Source organism: Acipenser ruthenus, chromosome 24 (genome assembly GCF_902713425.1).
Source record: "Acipenser ruthenus chromosome 24, fAciRut3.2 maternal haplotype, whole genome shotgun sequence".
Taxonomy (NCBI): Eukaryota; Metazoa; Chordata; class Actinopteri; order Acipenseriformes; family Acipenseridae; genus Acipenser; species Acipenser ruthenus.
In genome coordinates, this window is record NC_081212.1 from 16,842,359 (window position 1) to 16,856,881 (window position 14,523).

General features: G+C 37.9%; 1 protein-coding gene across 4 annotated transcripts in view; it reads left to right on the forward strand.

Annotated features, from left to right (window-relative positions):
* The first annotated feature begins 2,513 nt into the window (after positions 1-2,513).
* The window catches only part of LOC117429610 (inactive tyrosine-protein kinase PEAK1-like), a 73,588-nt gene continuing 61,578 nt past the window's right edge, over positions 2,514-14,523 (forward strand). For all 4 annotated transcript variants that reach the window (XM_058998456.1, XM_058998457.1, XM_034049327.3 and 1 more), the window contains exon 1: positions 2,514-2,746. The gene's annotated coding sequence lies outside the window, so the exon portion shown is untranslated. The remainder of the gene's footprint in view (positions 2,747-14,523) is intronic.

A 14,523-nucleotide genomic window follows, 5' to 3' on the forward strand; every position in this document is an offset into this window, starting at 1 on the left:
GGCGAGTCATAAGCCCGCGTGGCATGCAGGGAGATGTAGTATTTAAAAAAAAAAAAAAATAAATCATGGTAGGCGACTCAGTCATTAAAAATATGTTGTTGTCGACGTTTTACGGTAAAGTGCAAAGTATAAGTGAAGCATCAAAGTATTTGTACGAGGCTGTTGTTATTATTATTTATTTATTTTTTATTAATACTACCGGACTAATACTAAACTTTTATTAACAACAGTTTTAGTGGTTTGTATTGCATGGGTTATTTCCAGCTGGGTTTAGACCTCACTGCGTGTAGGCAGATAACCAAGTTTCATTCCGTAAGCACCCAGGAATGCTGCGTCTATGTAAACGACCAGAATGGAATTTTCTGAAATGTAATTCTGATAGCAAAACTCATGTAAACACTGTTCTTGCAGCAATCTGACCATGTGACCTACCGAGCACCGTGCAACATTTTTAACGTTGTAGTGTAGCGCAAATAGCTGTTAGATGTTGTGTACTTTCACTGTACTACGCTGTTGTCATGTAATGCCACAGTAAACTCTCGATATATATATATATATATATATATATATATATATATATATATATATATATATATATAGTTTTCCTCAGAACACGATAACATCACATACAAACCCATATTTCAATATCTGTAAATATAATAGGAGTGAAAGAGTTGTTTTATGTTGCTACTAGTTCCTGTATTAAAAACGAAGAGCCAAGTTTGCCTCAGTCAGAGGTGTCTGGTAAAACTTACACACTTTTACATTCCATCTTTACAGTGCTTAGCTTGGCCTCTTTTGTAGAAACCACGTATGGCTGCCCCTTTCTGACTTGGCTGTTTTTGTACCTGTGAAATGTTTTTCGACAAATAACAATTAGATCAAACGTTGCTTCCTTGCCAAAAATGATTTCCTTAGTCTTTCTCTAGCGATGTGTAGGCAGTTCCTGACAGGACCCCTGCCAGCTGTAGAGTTTAAAAGGAGCTCAGCTGTAGAGTGGTTTAATCACTTGCTTAGTCTAGGACAACATCTGCATTGTATATGCAGGTATCTGTATTCACAGTATTGAGTCCTGCTAGCTTAGAATAAAGGGTGGGGAAAGATAATGTCACTTGAGTATTCAGGGCTTAACATTTAGGCACATCTTGGTATTGCCACTGCACTTTCAAATGTTGGAATACCATTATTTGCAAGTTTATGAACATAAGGAACATAAGGAAAAAACATGTGTTCCTGCAACATGTATTTAATACTGATGGACAGTCTATTGATGATGTCACTGTCTGTGGAATTTACAAATGCTATGGAACACACCCAACCAGAAAGCAGAAAGAACACAAACTGATTTTCAAACTTCAGAAACTTTTGGGATGAACATTCTACCATGAAGCCCCACTTGGCTTTATTTGAAATTAATTCTTAAAAACAAACAACTCACTGGACTCTGTAGCATTTTAGTTGATGAAAGACTCATGTCCGAAATGCCCTAAATACTTCTGTATTTATGTTGTTTTTTGTGCACCTTTACTATTACATAGTTTGTTTGTTTTTTTAAATCTGTAGCACTGTAGGATTTTCATTTTAAATTGCCTCCCATGTTCAAAAATGCAGAGTAACTGAAGTCCTACGATCACATGACTTCATGCTTTAGCAGCACCCACAGTGATTTAATGCAAGGATGGTCTAGTGGTATAAGTACAGAGTTTAGGATACCACTGTAAATATCAGTTTTAAACCCTCTTCAGATGATTTCCTATTACCTAAAATACCATTAATATTTGAAAACATACAACTTTTTTGTGCATGTAAATTGTTTTGGGCATACTGTAAATCAAGTTAAAGAATTTAAAGAAATTAATCCAATTATATTAAGTACCCATTGAGATCTGAAGGTATTATGACCGCCTAGTCTAATCAAAGGTACAATATTTTGATAAATTATATAACTATCAAGTAAATTGGATAAAAGCCAAGTTTTATATGGTTTTATAAGCAGATACATTCAAAAGAAACCGCCGTTACGAGCAGTGTATCCAACCCCTTTGTATCCTTATTATCCACAGTTGTATAGATGATAAGATAAGCCTGCTGGAATTGGTATAGCAGTCAGTGCTAACACAGCAACAGCTGCAGAGTAACCTTTAACCTAACACTGAACCCTAAGTTATAGTTCAGAGGTTTGTGTTGCGCTGTGCCCTAAAAGTAAACTGTAAGGACAATATTTAAATCCTAATATAGTATGTCGAGATACACCTTTAGTGGATTCATTCAAATCCATAGCCCTCATTGTATGGCTTTGTGTTGCATCTATAGCTATGTTCAGTACATGTTAAGGCATCAGCAGTAAATAAATGTACAACTACTCAATATGTTACAGTACAACATTTATTTTAGCAGTTTTTTGTCTGACAACAACATTTAGCATGCTCTCCAGCTAAATATAAAAATATGTATTTTGATACCCTAGGCTTGTTTATTTTTTAAAGTCATTCTGCGTACGTACTTTATCTTCAAGCGCGCACCCTTCGTGGAAGGCGCGTCACCGCCCTTGCCCGGTGAGAGCGAGCACTGCGGAGCCGCGGGTGCTTGTGTTTTCTAGGCAGTGACTGTTGGGTGGAAGGCGTCGTTTTGGGGTGGTTATTCAAACTATTACACATATCATTATTATTATACAGTATACACGGAACCACGGGATTGTTGCTGTTAGCGGGATTACATGTGTCGGAGATACGGATAATCCAGGAAGGTAAGAAAATAAGTATTTTTCAAACGGGAAAGTTTTTTCCATTGCACACTGGGAACTGAGTTTACGCTGTCTGACTGCAGGGGCACGGTGTTTCTGTTTTGTATATTTAAAGTCCAGTTTGTTTTATCTCTGTGGATTGTCATATATATTGCAAATTGCAAATTGTTGTTTGTAAAAAGTTTGCGATGAAATGTGAACTGGAGTCGCTGTCTGAATGTGTAGTCAGTCTACTTCATGACTGCTGTTCAACACTCCCGTACTATCAGTTTACAGATTTTTTAAAGATAGTCAAATGTTTGAAAATAATATATTGTGGAATGTTAAATCTTGCATAATGTTCGAGTGACACGAGTTGTACGTTAAAATAATATGGTTTATTATAACATCAATGGTTTTTCGTTTATATGTAGAAAATGTATTTATGTATTACTGTACGTATGTATTTGGAATGGTTGTTTTGGAAAACGGAAGCTATATAATTAAGATTTGAAGTCAAACGTTATCCAGGAATTACTTTTCAGTTTAATTCATCTGCGAATGTATAAAATGATACCGGGACTTGATTTCTTTGGGTCTGGACACACTACCCGGACTGTCGGTAGTAGCCTTTTAGTAAAGGGATGGTTCCCCCTGATTACGCCAAGCTTTTTGGACTACCTGATATAAGTAACATGTTAGTGTTAATCGGGGTGTGGAAATGTTAACTAGGTGTTGTAGAGTTGATTAGTTGTATAGTCTCGGTATGTGAAGCCACCTGTTGAAGAACAAATGGGACGGTGAAATATTTGGTTCTTGAAGGCAAAAACTACCGTTACCTGAATATTATTGGTATTTAAAAACATGCTTGAATACCGTTATTTATTTACTTATTAATTAATTTATTTATTAGTATTAGATTAATAAATTAATGTTCATTGCAATATCTTGAAAAATACAGCAGGGGTGAATATGAAACAGAGACCACTTTGTGGGTGGGGGCAAAAACACCCGGGTGCCATTTGGATAAGACTGTGTGACTCAGGGGGGGAGCTATACTTCTAATGCAATATACTATATAGCCTGATGGCCAGCGCTACCCTTCAACCTGAAGAACAGGAATGAACTGGCTGTGCTGCTGTCCTAGGTCTAACGTGCCTTGTATGTTAGATATCTGATGCATTCCTGGGTTTATGCAGGTTAGTTCCCAGACAGAATTCAACCCATGTGTGATACATGACTATGAAACAATAATTATCTTCCTCTCTGGATGCATAACCCTGCCAGGGGATATAGTGAAGTTCCTGAGTTTAACTTTATCACGTACTGTTTTGCAAACCCACAAACCTGGATTTCTGTGGAAGTGTCTGATTATGAGGGAACTGAAGTACATTATTTAGCCTGTGTTATTGAGAGTATTATGAGTAAATTGAAGTACGTTATTTAGCCCATGTTATTGAGAGTATTATGATTTGGGGGATCTATACCATTTCCTATCCATCCATTTGTGCATAAGTATGGCAAATATTTTTTTTACTGGAGAACTGCTAATCCAGTAGTTATGAAATGCAAAGACATTCTTAAGCACAAGGAAAACTGGCGCGGTAAATGTGTATGTGTGTTCATCTCTGTCTCTTCTTGAAGTGTTCATCTGTTGTTGCTGTGTGCATTCACTGGTATACATTCGGGATCAGAATGATTTGGATAATAAATGCTATGGAGTGACAGGACTGTTTATAACATACCTTTGTGGACTTTGTAAACACGATGCTTACATCTTACATCTCTGCTGGCCTTCCTTGTTAAGTAATTCAGTGGAATGGTAGTCGGACTGATTATCATTAACTAGATGGATAGAGCATGACCATGAAAGCATTACAGGCTGGCAGCTTTTTCACAACACAGGTGCTGCTCTTGGCTGGAATTCATACAGACCAGTCCCAGTTTTCTGTCAGCACCTCTCTATACAGCGAGGTCAACACAGACCTGTTCACATTTTTTTTTTTATACCGTGTTAATAAGTTGTACACCGTGTACTGCACTTGCCCGGGCATGCGTAAATGATTTTAGCTCAGAAAAGAAGGAAACGCCCATCTGAAAGGGATACCATGTACTGAGTTTGGCTCTTAAAGTTCTTTTTTGATAGCATTTTTTCACAATTCAACTAATTTATGTGACTTTAACTGATAAGCAACAAATTGGGTTATCTAAAATTGTAAATATATAAGATTTTCTGGGTAAACTACAGTTTGTCTTGTTTGTAGTGATTTGTGCAGTAGTCAATCACAGCATTGGCAGCATACCATTTTCTGATGTTCCATGGGTCAGGTTTTGGTACGGGTACCACATTCTGATGAGGTACCACTTTCTGGCCCTACACCGGTATAATTGTATCTGTACAGCTGAGATATGACTCGAAGCAGTTTAAGTATGGACAGAGGTGGATCGTTGTGACAACGGCATGGGTGAGTTTGAGGCATGCGCACGCTTACAGTACACCAAAGATGTTCAATACCACGATTCTCAGTGCTGCCTTTACTTCTGTCATGCTTGTTTTATTAATGTGTTTTTTTAATTTTATTTACAGATAAGTTACAGTAGTAAATGATCAAAGTGAAACTGTACTGTGTGAAACACTCATCTCTGTTTTCTGCAGGCGCGCCATCTCTGGTACTGCGTTCAGAAAAGTGCATTTTTCATATAGATTACGGTATGACATCATTACCAAGGTTATATTTTTCGTCGGGACACCCAGGGCAATAGTAAAATAGACTTCATAAGTTTTTTATATTTTGAAACATTGTTAAAATAAGCTCTAAGCAGCTCAATCCGACACAGCTCCTTTGACTCTCAATAAGAAGTCTTTTCCGGAGCACTCTATATCCCACAACCCTTTGAAAGCAGTGTGATGGAGGTCCCCCATTGAGAATCAGTGGTGTAATGGAATATCTTTAAAAGTGCATCGATATAAACCAGTTTAATTGTGGACAGGTATATCGCAACAGTGTTGGTCTTGTACTGAGTTAGGACAGAAAGGGGTATCGTATCGGTAGTTTCGGTTTAGAATATAATTTGACCAGAATCGTACCGATACAAGTGTGAACAGGGTAATGCTAGTGCCCTGTGCAAAGCTTCAAAGATTGGATTGTTGCCTTCATTTGTATCTTTAATCCAGTTTCAGAAATTTAATTTGTCAAGTAAAATGTAGCTGATTGTTTATGTTTGAGGTGAATAATAGAAATTAATTTTAACACACTATGTCAAAGAATCGCAGCAGAGAACACAACAAACACAATTGTTTTCAGGACTTCAAGTTTTTAAGCATCAAGTATTTACTTAGCTACGGATTTGACTCATTGCATTGTGGGACAGCAAGGAAGCCTGTACAATAGTTATATACATAGAGTAGTTGGTGCCAACTCATCGACTAGCAAAATCCTGTTGTTGTTTTTAGACATTTTACTAGAGTTTTTCTAGTGTTTGAGCCCCCTTTTTTTGTTTTCTCTTACTTTGTAAACATTTAATGTGTGAATAATAAAATGGTTTGATTCAACACCCCCCCCCCCCAATCTTGGTCCTCATAACTACTGTACAAGAATCGGTACAATTTGAGAGAGTTTCAGCAGTTTTGAAAATGGCCTGTAAATGCACATTTAAAAAAAAACAAAAATAAAAAAAAAAACAGCTGCTGTAAAAGGCTCTCCTAAAAAGCTGATTTTAGTTTCTTTAATCCGTTCTGATGCTAGGTGGACTGAGATGCTTTTAATGTTCAATTAATTAGCCCGTTAATTCTAGCGTCACAGTCGACAGTCTCATCAATCCAATCCAAACAAATGAGTTCCCCTATTGGGCGCACTCAGCACTGCCACACCAGTGTTTTCTCTTAACTAGGTCATTGGTCATTGTGACTTCTATTTACATCAGCTCTGGCAGATTTGTGACTGGCATGTGGCTCTCCCCACTCTGATTAGTATTGTGTAGTGGTCTGTATCTCTCGTCTCTTGTGACAGAACCTTAATAACGGCTCCCTGTCTTTATTTAGTGGGTCAGAGATTGGCAAATGCACTCTGCTGTTATTCAACCATGAAAGCAGTCATTACACCAAACTCCCAGAGGGTGAATTAAACTGCTTATTGAGTGCAAAGAAAAAGGTTTAGGAAGTTTTACTTTGCAGTCAGCTTGTTTAAAGTATGCTGCATTTAAAACAGGTTTACTGCAGTACAGACATATATTCTATGTTACCGTGGCAACAGAACCCCTAAACTGGAAAAAAATGTATTTTCATATTAGACTCCTTCCTATGTCATCACCTGCTCCAGTGTGCAGTGACGCTTAATGTCAACAGCCGCCATATTTATCACGAATTACAAGCAGCACTGTAAAGTGGACTATAATAGGCTAGTACATTCAAAACAAAGATGTGGCCAATTAAAAGAGAGAGAAAATGAAAATACAAGAAAAACGCTTATTAAAAACACTGTATATAGAATTATATCAAATTTGAGAAATGCCAATCTGAACCAGTTGGGGCCAGACCCTGTTCAGATTAGTGATGTAATTCTGATTGTAATCTTTAACATACCCACCTATCATCATAGAATGATGGTGATAAAGCTTGGTTTCCAGCCTGTATTTTATTATGATGGCATGGTGTGGAGTATAGGTCAGTTTGGACTATCAAGGTTTGTCTACAGTAGTTTATTTTTTAGTTCTACAATATTTGAGTGTATTTAGATACATGATTCTATAAAGCACAGCCGTAAAACTACAGTGGTATTTCCCACCGGAATTTGACAGATTTACAGTAAGCTGTGGATAATTCAAGCACAGTGACTCCAAGGGATTTTTTTACGACTGACCATAATTCAGAAAACTGTCATTGATTAGTTGGTCAATTTATACTGCTGGCTGAATGTACACATTTCAGGATTTAGTTGTGGATCTGGCTTGACTCTGTTTTTGTGTTATCTTCCTGGACCCTTCTGTAAAAGAAGTGTAGTCTTTGTCTGGCTCGGTTATTTATTGATAAAATAAATCCAACCCTGTGCAGCTCAGGGCACTGTCTGACCTTGTCAGAATTTCAGAATGTGATCTCCACCATGGTGGAGCCAGTACTCCCTTTGAAATCCCCAGTGAAGACCAGCAATTTCACACAGCCAGGACACAAACCTGCACTCCCATTACTGTGTGACTCACCCTCCATACCATGTGGCTGTACTTTTACCAGGTGAGCCACCTAGATGCTGTATCGGGATGAGTTGATGATCACCATTACAATCAGGAGGATTGTTGGAACTGTAGAGAGACCAGGAGCATTTTTACTCGTGGATTTTCCAATTAAATGCAGATGTTGGGGTGGCAGGGCTTGACTTAGAATACAACATATTTTCTGTAATTGAAAAATATAATTTATAATATTGAAAAATGTAAGTAATAATTGGAAATGTGCTTTTTTTTTTGGCATTCCGTTGTTTCCTCAAAAGAAGGGTTCCAAGTCTCAATCTACTGTTAAAGCATAAGCATATTTATCTTTAGCAACTTATCTTTCTTTTCAAGGCTGCAGGCTAGGTAGTTGATTTTAACATGCTTAGAATTCCTAGCACTCAGCAAGTGAACAGAAAAAGACATGACTTCAATGCAAAATAAACAGCTTATCAGATTCAAAATACTGTACATTGGCAGCATTCTAATTTAGTTGTTTTGATGATCATTTTTTTTTTCTTTTCTATTTGGAATCACTAATTTATTTATTTTTTTACCCCATTTTCTCCCCAAATTGAAATGCCCAATTTTAAGCCCGGCTCGCCACTGCAACCCCCACGCTGACTCGGGAGAGACGAAGACGAACACACGCTGTCCTCCGAAACGTGTGTCCTCAGCTGTCAACTTCTTTTCACTCTGCAGGCCCACCATGCAGCTACCTCAGAGCTACAGCGTCGGAGGACCACGCAGCTCTGGGTCGCTTGCAGGCAGGTCCGCAGGCACCCGGCCAGTCTACAGGAGTCACTGGCGCGTGGTGAGCCGAGGACACCCTGGCTGACCTAAGCCCTCACCACCCCGGGCAGCACTCAGCCAGTTGTGCGCCGCCCCCTGGGAACTCCCATCCACGGCCGGCAACGGAATACCTGGACCTGAACTGGCGACCTCCAGGCTGTAGTGCGCATCCTACACGCCACGCGGAGTGCCTTTACTGGATGCACCACTCGGGAGCCCCCTTATTTTGATAATTTGCAGAAACATTTTTTTAAGTACATGTTCATTGTTAGCTTGGGGGTGATCTGTGCTGAATGGAAACCCAATTGAAAAGAGCTGATGGAATGGCAAGCAAGCCTTGACAAAGTTTTTTTACTACAAACACTGCCCTGGCTGCTCTCAGGCAAAACAGGTTACACTCCTGGAAAGAGAGACAACACTTTTAATCTAAACTAGTACCTGGAATGGTATACTGTAGCAGCAGTGCCTGTAAGTCTGGATTACTGGATTTTATTCAATTACATGATGGTAGATAGTTGTACAATACTGAATGTTCTCAAAAGCTGATATATTATTTGTATTGCCAAAAGCGTCAAAAGGTGTTTTTTTTAGACAATGTTTTGGATGGGAAATAAGACTTTTATTGCAAAGCAATTTAATTTTACAGATCTTTCATTCAAAACCAAATGGCCAGTCCTGAGGATAAAATAGGTGTATGTCCTTGATTTTAGTTTTGTTTGTTTGAAAAGAACACATATAATATGTGATGATCATCTGATTGTGATTAGATGGGGAGTTTGAAATATTAAATATATATATTTTTGGCATTGAACACATTGACTATTCAGTCTGTTCGGTGGCAGATACAGTATACCACTGTCATTTAAAGATTAACAGCTTAACGTTAGCTACTGTAGATATCAGAGCTGTCCATGTTTAATCTATTTAAAATCCTTCATGGCCAATAGAGCCATGCCATAATTAAAAGTATGTTTCTGATCTTGTCAGTTTACTGACTCGCAAGAGCCAGGAGTAATTTGCAGGGAATTTATCTAAATTCAGAGGACAGAATTTTTCTGCAATTCAGCACTGTGAATATTTTTTCACGGGGATGGAAAGTGCCAGTACATTTGAGCCAGTAGCCCCTTAACATGTTCTGTGAATCAGTCTTGTCATAGTTGTTTGCTACTAATCTATAGTAAGTGTTTTAATTATTGCCAATTACATTGTTTGGGTTCAGTGACTGTAATTACAGATGTAGAGCCGAGGATTTTTGGTTTCACAAAACAGTAATTAACTGGGCCAGTACATTTCATATTGTTTATTTTAATAAAGCAACAGTTCACAGAAGTGAAAGATACTAAATACATATGAGTTAAAAAATGAATACTGAACATGGGCTAATTTTAATACTGAAGAGCATATTAAATGTTTAATGTTGAAATTCAACTTCACTTAATAGTTCAAATTTCCATGGCTTTGCACTTTCTGTAGACTCTCTTGTGTTTTCTTTCTTCTTTTTTTCTTTTGTAAGTAAGAAATTTATCAATTTCTGACTCTCAAAATGATACACATGATGATCTGAATGTACCAAACACAGAGAAGTTCAACCAGCCACTATCACTGTTACTTAGGTGCAGCCACGCCTCATAGATAAAACAGAAAGCGTCAAAGGATTGTGATTTATCATTTGTTTACTGGAAAATGTGTTCTTATTAAAAAAAAAAACAATTAGAAAGATTGTGTTTCACCGATTAGTATTAAATTATACGATGACTTGAAGCTCTCCATAGGCAGAATCGCCAGACGCCCGCCTCACCCCCACCCTAATATGAGTGGAAATACACACAATCAAAATCACACATGCGTACAGGTGGATGATCATTTTGAAACTATAGTCACACTGTAACCTTTGAGCTGCTTAAAAAAAAAAATACTAAAAAAATACATTTATTTATGCACAGTGGTTTAGCAATAATATATAGTACCGTTTAAAAATCAATACAAAATTCAAGATCATTATTTTCTTTCACTTTCATTTTGATTTGTGCATTTCTGAGTCGTCCTGCATACCCCCTTTATCCCTTAGAAGTACCCCCAGGGGTATATGCAAACCTGTTAATTTTTCATGTAACAGATAGCTCTAATTTTGAATTCACAACTGTGGCGAGGTGCTTGTTTTATTTGGCAGTAAATTCAAATGTACCATCCTGTTCACAAATACTTCCAGTAGGCAGCAGTTTTGACATAACATGCTATATAAAATGTATACTGTAAAACAGCTAAATGGCTCACACAAAGTAAACTTGCCATGTTGAGTCCTGTAAAATAGTCTGACCTAATAGTTTATTATTATTATTTATTATTATTCGTCCTTACAAATCCTCAGGTGTCTGCCTGACAGTGGGTCACTTTGAGTTGACTTCACTTTCTCAAAGCAAACTTGGGTAACTTTTTAAATCACGTCTTCCCCCAGGTGGAGTCATGCCAGTTCTCTTCAGGGTTAGGTCATTTTAAAATGCTCCTAATGCAGTGAGAGAGCTGTGCTAAAGCACACTGGGAATGCAGTTGACTGACCGGGTAATCAGATCTTTTGTTAGGCTGCTTATTGCTTAGTTGGCAGGTCTGCTGGTTTGCACATTAAAAGGAAACTGAACTCTTGCCCTTTGCTTGTGAAAATTCTGATAAGCAGATGTAATCTTCTAATAAAGTACAGTTGAGGCTTTGCCTGTGCCTTGGGGCTTTTGTGTGCCTGACAGTTTTCCTGTGTTTTTTTTATTGTGTTCTCTAATCTGAACATCTTACTTTTAAAGTTAAGTATAGTATCGGGCCTAAGGCTATCAATTGCAATTCTTGTGCTTTAGGTCAGTTGTTCCAAAATGCAGTCCATGAGGAAGTTCCAGGTGGTTCCTGAACAATTCTCTAAATTTGGCTATTGATGAAATGTCAAACACCCAGGAAAAAAGCTGCAAACAAATTCAAAATGTCCTGAATAGTGAAGTTCCTAAGAAGCCTGCAAACAGCACCTCTGTAGGACAGTTGGGAGATCCTGTGAAATGTGTGTCAGCCCCCAGCACATAGCCTAGTTATTGGAAACACAGAGTTCCAACAAAGTACTGTAGTATGTTGAAAACTTTTTGACATGCAGTTCTGACAATATTATGTTTAAGATTTCTAAATCCAACCATAGATTGGACACTTCTAATGCAGACAATTAGCAATTTCAGGGATGCCAAGCTATTAAATTAGGGAAGTAGAGTGGTATTATATGGGCAACAAATGCCCAAGCCCTACAAACAATTTTGGTCGGCCAGAATAATGTTCAAGTATAATTGAAGCAACTGTAACTAAGCTGTAGGCTATTCTGGAAAGGAAGTAGCAATAAAAGATCCCCCCACAGACCTTCCAATCTGACTACAAGATGTTTATTTTTTCTTTTGATTGTCAATTGCAGCGAACAGTGAGAAATCCTGTTTCCTCTGCTGCCTAAATTGGTGTAGTAGACATCTATTTGGAAACCTCCATGTGTTTCCTGCTATGCTGCCTAAAAGGGAAACGAGGGTGACGCATTCGTCCCCAGCAGCACCTGGTGTGCTCAGGAACACCGGGTAGGGGTTATCCTTTCCGCTCAGCCAGGACCTGCTGATGGGGAAGTGAATAATGCACGCTCACTCAGCACAATATAACCACTTCCTGTAGTACTGGATTTGGGTAGAAAAAGGCAGCATGAACACCTTTGAAAAAAAAAAAGCATTACCTGTACTGTACTGTACTGTACTGTGGGTAAACAATTTCCTCCAGCCTGATGTGTTGATAGTATAATTGCAGTCTACTCTGCCTTCCTCTATGCGGCGGTATTATACAGTTAACCTCACAGTTACGAACCCCTTGGGAATGGAGGTTGTTCTTAAATCTGAAGTGTGCGTAACTCGGAAAATTAGTTTTCAGTGGTTTTAATAAATGTGTAAACCTGCTATCTACACCCTCAATCTGGCAGTAATACAAGGATGCAGCACAGTAATGCAATACTCCTGTTATGGTTCTAAAGTCTTTAAAACAGTACTGTAAATGGGGGGTAAAAAATACATTTAAGTTACCATTGAAATCATAAAAATGTAGCAAAAACACAGATTTAAACATCCAGGAAAACTTGTTTATAAACAAAATGCATTTGTACAGCTTGATTCAGCCTCTTTTGGCTTGGGGTGTGTGGGTGTGTGTGTGGGGGGTGTGTGTGTGACCAGCACACTGCTTATAGGAACGTTCACCTGGTTGCATTGCACACATGTTTGAGTGATTGCATACTTCCAGTTGAAAGTGGGGTGTTTGGTGTTGGTAACTCTGGGGTTCTAGAGCTTTGTCTGTGTAAGGCTGTGCCTTTATAGGGTTGTGTTATCATTCTAATGAGCTCAAATATTAATTTTTTTTTTTTTTTATGAATGTCAAAAATACCCCAAAATTATAATTTCAGTCCACATTTTAAAGGTGGTTGGTAAACTGCTGTATTCAGCGGCACTCAGAAAGGTAGCTTTAAGTATAGTTTATTGTACTTTTTGTTCTGTTACAGTATGTGCTCTGATTCCCTGCCCTGCAACTAGTGTTTGCCAAGGGATTTTCTTTCTAGTTTGGAAGGAGCTGACCACTAATTTTATCTTTTTAATAAATTCCGAAGCATGTAATGTCCTGCTGGTGGCACAATGCATGAAATTAGCAGCCTAACATTTCTGCAGGCCACACAAGATATTTTTGTATTTTTTTAACATGTTTGATCAGGAAAAACCTTTAGAGGTTTGCATCACCCTCTTCAAAGGACAGCTTTCCTCAAACCAAGTTAAACATTATTCTGGCTCCAGTACCTGAGTTTCAATAAACAAACTTTTAAAGAACTCACTGGAGGCTTTCCTGCAGTTTCTTCTCAGGCAAACTTCAAAATAAGGCTGTCGTACTCTGCCTTGGTGCTCGGTTTATGGTTTACTCAAATCCTTATCACAAATGGGGCACCAGCATTTTGATATGTGTGTAGATTTTCTTCAAGACCTAAGATATTAATGAATAAAGGCTCTGAAATATGTATTTGGCTTTATTCCTACAACATACTGGCAGTGTTTCAAACCTGAAAATGGTTAACATGAATGTGTAATAAATCAGCATTGCCCAATGCCCCCAAACTGATTCATAATTATTCCAGTAGCGGCTCCTGTTTCCAGTGGGATATCTACTCATGTCTAGCATTAGTAATCACAAGTCAAAAGCCTTTTCCAAGTGTAGTCATTCCTGAGGTTATTTGACACTACTGCTGTACTTGATGGTTGTCATTGCTGACTGAAATGGATACGTGTTGTATGTAAGAAACAATTTAGAGTTCATCAGGAACAAACATGGGCTTTTGAATATTCCTTCACAATGTAAACAAATATTCAAATATCTTTTAATTAGCTGAAAAACAAAAGTATAATTTCATGCCATGATACGCTAAATAAATAATAGCCTACCCCATCACATTGACTATTAAAGAAAGAGAAGATATTCTTCTACAGTATAATGTGTGTTATTTATTTCAGATGTCATGTATACGTTGGTTTCCTTTGCATGATATATTTTTGAGCTATTGGTAGTCATCCATAAATTCTACATGAACGAATAAAGTTCATGAGTAAGGCTGTAATAAAATCGTGATTTTTTATTTTTTATCAAGAAGTTGTGGCCTCTGTATATTAAAGTTGTGCTTTCGGCGCAAACCTTCAGTCACAAAATGTAACAGTACGTACAGTACTTGCATCACGGCCCACGGTCTTCTATGGTTAGCAACGGAAAAGAAGATCACTGAT